Raw genomic sequence first — 6,047 nt, forward strand, 5'->3', positions numbered from 1 at the left:
TTAAGTTAAACTTATTCATTTAAATGTCATCGTATCATTATATTTATTAATTAATTCTCGTGTTGCGGTATTTAATGACTAATTCTGTCTTGAACACGTGCTACTGATTTGAAAATTTGATAACCGTGTTACACAGGTTACGCTACATTACTTTAATCTGAAAATTAAAATCGAAATCCGATTAATTCATAAATGAGATACGTAAAATTGGCTGGAAAAAATAAATAAATAAAATGAATATTTATTGAAGCGTTTAAATCTGCGTTTAGTAGATAATATTACATTCTTTGTTTAAAGTTATTAAGGCTAATTTATAGTTATCGACGAGTAAAGACGCGTATCGATTTCAAGCGATAAAGCTTCTAAAGTTTAATAAGTAGGAAGTAGACAAAGTCCTCTCCGTAATGTTATAAAGTTTACGAATGGACGAATTAAAATGAACGAATCACTTATATAAACGAATAAAGAATCGTCCGGTTCTATTGAAAAATTGTTTATTCTTTTATGAGTTATAATTCAATCGAAACTACCATTGACTAAAATGTCAAGATAAAGGATTGTTTGCAGTAAAGTGCTGAGGAGTGATGAAATTTTTCTTCGTATAGTCTTCCATCTCTTATACTTATAACCTAAGATCTGAGTTTGGAATCGTCCATAGTTCACAATATTCGTCCTTTGTTCATTCATTGATTTGTTCATTTTGTGGCTTATTCTATCTATAGATGAGTCGACCAATCACTTGATTATTTACAAATATTAAACAGAATAAGTAACAATAAAAGGGATTAAATAAGGTATTAACCGCTAAAAAATTACTTAAAATAAACGGTTATCAGCATTACTATTAGAAACTAGATTTTTTTTTTCATTTAGTCATTAATAATATTTTAGTTTTCTTATATGATTAAAGTGTATAAAATCAAAATAAATTTATAGTAAAATGATATATTTTTACCAAAAAAACCGTAGTATAAAAAACCATTTTCTAATTAGTGACTTTAAACATTAAGCGTTTTATAATCCTCTTTAAATTTACAAATCCTTTATCAAGTTTCATATTATTTTAATCATTTTTAAGAATATTCTTACCCTACAGAAAAAATATTTTCCGAGATTTCAGATTGCATACACTAAATTAACGTAGAAAGTATAATTTACATAGACTATAAAGAAAACCTTAAGATTCAGACTTATAAAAACAAAACAAAACAAAAAAAACTGGTGTTTTCCGTATGGATTTGGCAAAGAATAAGTGAAGAAACTATCTATTCTCAGAGGTAATCAATGTTAGAATAAAATAAATTCAGTTATTTTCAAGAATTTCAATATTTATTTATAATTTATTTTTCTATTATAAATTGTCACCAGTTTTTCCCCTATAAAAGTATTACCCACTTCATAATAAGTATTACAGTACTACTTTATTCAGAGCCGGATTTGCGTGTAATCTAAACCAGCATTGGTCTTGCATTATGAGTCTACAGCTTAGGGCCCCATATTTTTTAATGTATCATTATTTAGTGAAGTGAAAGAGCCTGTTATATATTATAGCTTAGGGCCACACAAGTTTAAGTTTAACCCTGACCTTTTTACTACTTTATTATAGACCTAATACTTTAGATACTTAATCATCTAGCAACATTCTCTTATTTTTTCGTTAATTGCATACTTTGCATAAGCAATAAAGTATTAAATATAATAATTGGGTTACAATTTTTAAAAAATCTTTATGAAAATCTAAGTCAGTGTGTTAATGTTTTTAAAACTTTACTTTCTGTTTTGTCGTCATTTTATAGAAAAAATTAACTGTAACTGACGTATTGATATTCGATAATCTCTTTTAAATTGAAAAATAGTGAAGCGAAGTATTCTTAGAGTAAAGTAATTGGAGATATTGCCTGCAGAAAATTCCCAGTTGATCGGGTAGATTATTTAATTAATTTACGGATATATTGTTTGAATAGCTGTCGATTGTTGAAAATGATTCCTAAATCATTATATTCGGCTAATAGGAAACTGATTTCTGGTTTATGTATATTGTATCTATTAAGTATATAACGAGCTTCAAGGTGCATTATAACTACCGCTACTAAACGTATCACTGAATGTAAAAGTGAATTAAAGTCATAGTAAAATTGTTACAGCTGCTTTCTCAGCAATAATTATAGTTAGAACTGATGCGTATGAAGTTTTCGTTAACAATACACTCTTAAATACTGATTTATGATCATGAAATAAAAGAATTATTCAACAAGAATATCCACTAACAACAGGGAAAAAAATCACTGCAAAATTTTCTTAAATAGTTGAAAATATTCTATGTATTTTTGAATAGTTTTAAGCATAAAATATCAATTAAATCAAAATTAAAAAAAATAATAATTTTTTTAGAAAGGCGAATTCTATCGATTGATACGATATTAAGTTTCTATTAGAACATCCTTTTTCTATTGCTAGAAGCTCAATACTTACTGATCTTTCAATCAAAAAAAATTTCGTGTACGTCACGCTATACTCAATTCTGCAAATAATTAAGAACTTATATATAAAAATAAATAAAAAAAAATTGTTATCTGTTACTAGTTAGATGACAAATTATGATTAAAACTTAGTCCTGCAAAGTAACTCGTGGATAAAATAATTCTTTGATGGAAGTTATATAAAAAAAAAAGAGAGAAAGAAAATAGTTATTACTTTTTACTAACACTTATGGAGGAGTTAACAGCTATTTTTCTTCGACCTTTAAAAGGTCAAAGGAAAATTTTTAGTGTTTTCCACAGGCGGTTATGAAAGGTGATGATTGTTTTCTCCTTTTCCTTTCTTCTATCGATGAACTAAGAGAAAAAGTATCATTTATCTTGTTCTCTAACTTTTCTATAAATAAGTGTTTTACTGATGGTTGAAATTGTTATCAAAGACCAATCATATTTTTGTTTTTCTTGCGAAAATTTTCGAAACATTTTTCTAGACAGTAGTCTAATTAAGAACGACAAATTGAGCTGAAAATTTGATTAATAATCCATGAATATAATTTACAAGAACGGCAAAAGGTAATCGTTACACGAGTATCATTTATTTATTTATTTTGATAGAGAATAAGAGATTCTTTCAAATTTTATGAAGTCTAAATAAATTATTTATCAAATCATGTTATACTTCATTATTTCCCAATCGATTATACAATTAATAAAGTAATTTAAATAATATATTAATTGATTAAATGAGACGATACGTCAGTAAAAAAACTTGTTTATTCGCTAAATATTATAGATAAAATAAAGATTCATTTAATAGAATTTTAAAAGAATTTGCTGTGCCACATTAGAAATAACTGAAAATAAAATATATTTAAAAAAAATATCTTCAATCGAACAACCGTTATTTCATCTCTTATTACTTTTTTAATATCCTTTAAATGTTTAAAGTAAAATGAAATTTTGTTTTTCTTTGGATTCAAAGAATGATTAAACTCTATACAAAAAGTATTTTCTAAATTTTTATATAACGCAAGTGCTTCGTTATGTTTCTGAAATTTTCTTTATTGGACTTTGTTATTTAAAATATTTTAAAAAATGATAACATTAATGCATTAATGAGTGATAAAAATCAAGAATCTTCAACATTTTTTATAATTTTGGATTAGTAAATCAAATAAACATAATTAGAATTAGTTGAAGTTAATTTAAAAACAGGTGTTACGAAGAGTTAGCTTTGTTTTTAGACTGTGTATAACGGTTATTTGTTTTTATATCTTAAAATTTAAAAAAAATTCTATTCTATTCCGCAAGAACATTTTAAATGCACTTTCTTAGAAATTATCTTAAAAAATAAATACATTTTTAATTATTATATTTCAATTGTTTACTACAAAGCCTCCGAGATTATAAATGCCAACCCCCGCTAAGACAATCTATTAAAAGTTATGAAGCAACTAAAACGACAAGATTACATAAGGTCTCTCAGAGGTTGAAAGAGGCCAGGATCCAGAAACGGACTTATGTCCAATTCTCGAATCTGATAGTGTCTCATAAATCTATTTGTAAATTTACTTATAAATAAATAAATAAATAAAATTTTACTAATTGCCAATAGAGAAGTTTATTATTATTAACTTTTTGGGAGGCCCAGTCTCAAGTCGCAAGTTTTGCTTAGTGGCCGAATTTTTCTCAATCTGGCACTGTCTGATTCATTTATTTTTTGAAGCCCATAATATATATATATATATATATATATATTTAAATAATAAAATTTAACTTGTTAACGCTGTTTTGTTATTTTAAAAAATCAGTAACGATTTGCGTAACTTTCCCGGCTATTGTGAGATTAACAATATAAAAGCTATTTTTAAAATACAATCACAATAAATAAAATTCTGTGTGAAGCCACCTGTTATTAGATTTTATTTTAAAAACTTTTTATAATTATTAATTATTTTAAGATGGCAATAAGCTTAATTTTGAGGATAGTAGTGTGTTCTATAAAAAAAATTGTAAATGCTAATAAGAAGTAAAATCGTCGTTAAGTCTGACCCTATTGAAGATAAACACAACCACCTTTATCCTCCCATGATTTTTAATCATCCAAATTTAATAGTATCAATCTCTCTAACAAACAAATCTCCCAACAGAATTTCAGAAATTTTCGACCAAAAAACATAGGAGTTATTAAGCTTCAAAGAGAGTGAACAAAATCCTGTCTCTCCACCCACACATCCATTCATACAAATAATCTTTGGATTTTGTTTTTTTGCATCTTTCAACGTTTCAAGGCGTCCTGGACCCAAAACTGTAAAAGTCTGGAGGGATCATTTTTTGACAGATCGCCATACTTTCCCCATGTTATATAAAACAGCAGCAGGAAAAGTATAAATGACAATTGTTTGGAGGTATTTTGTACGCATTTCAAAAAGAAATGTTTCCAATAAAAATTATCGCTGTTTAGAGGAGTCGATTGTTGGGAGGTGACCGTTATTGGAGGTTCGCTTATAATGCAAAAAATAAATAAAGGTGTTTTAATTTCCTATCGTACATAAAATGTAAAAAGAATAATTGTAACAAGTATTTTCAAAAATCCTATATATATATATAAGGCTCATGTCAAATGTCCTCGCTGAATTTTCTGTGAATAGGGTCCATTTTTATACATTTATTTAAAGAGGAGAGAATATATTTAATATATGCTAGTTCTAAACAGGAAATAATAAAATCTGGACCACAATGTAGCTTTAAAAAACGCATTTTACTGATGATTTGCACTTATCTAGAATCGGTATGTTTTGCTATAGTTGAATATTAAAAAACTTTCATAAAGTAATCGCGCACGACGTAAAATCGTATTAGGAAATTCTATTAAGGTCAACGATTCGTCTTATGAAGAATAATCAGCTTTTCTTTGATGCAAAAAAAAAACATCTCTACGGGATGAACAAAAATAGAAAAAAAAATTGTTATCTAAGAAACATCTAACAATTTTTAAATCGATTTTTCTTTTTTATAATGATCAAGATGAAATTAATTGAATTTATGTAGGCAAAGTTACAAAATTATTCAGTTGAGTTTAATTTTTAGGAAAATCTTATTTATTTATTTAAAGTCTTTTGTCTTGATTAACGGAAGAAAAGTCATTTATATAAACAAACTTCCGCATTGTCGTACGACTATTCCCGATACGTTAGCATTAAATTTAAATCCTCAATCGCGATTTAACGTTAGAAATTAGCACTCGACATCAATAAAACCGAGATTTATCAATAATCTCTCCGTTTTTGTAATACGAAAAGATTAAATTCTTATTTTTTATGCGAGAAAAAATATTCTAAATTTTCAAATCTATAATTGCTTCTTCGCTAAACCATTTATTGATTATTATACCCGCTTCCTCTTTAACTTATGAATCTAATAATGTAAAAATAAAAAAAGACGGATACGATATATAAAATAACAAAAGTACATTTTTAAATTACTTTTTTAAATTTAATATTTTATTATAATAATTACCTAAATCTAAAATAAAATTATATCCAGGTGGAGCGATTACGTCCAAGTTAA

This window comes from Centruroides sculpturatus, unplaced genomic scaffold (genome assembly GCF_000671375.1).
Source record: "Centruroides sculpturatus isolate CEXI.00-Female unplaced genomic scaffold, Cexi_2.0 scaffold167, whole genome shotgun sequence".
NCBI lineage: Eukaryota > Metazoa > Arthropoda > Arachnida > Scorpiones > Buthidae > Centruroides > Centruroides sculpturatus.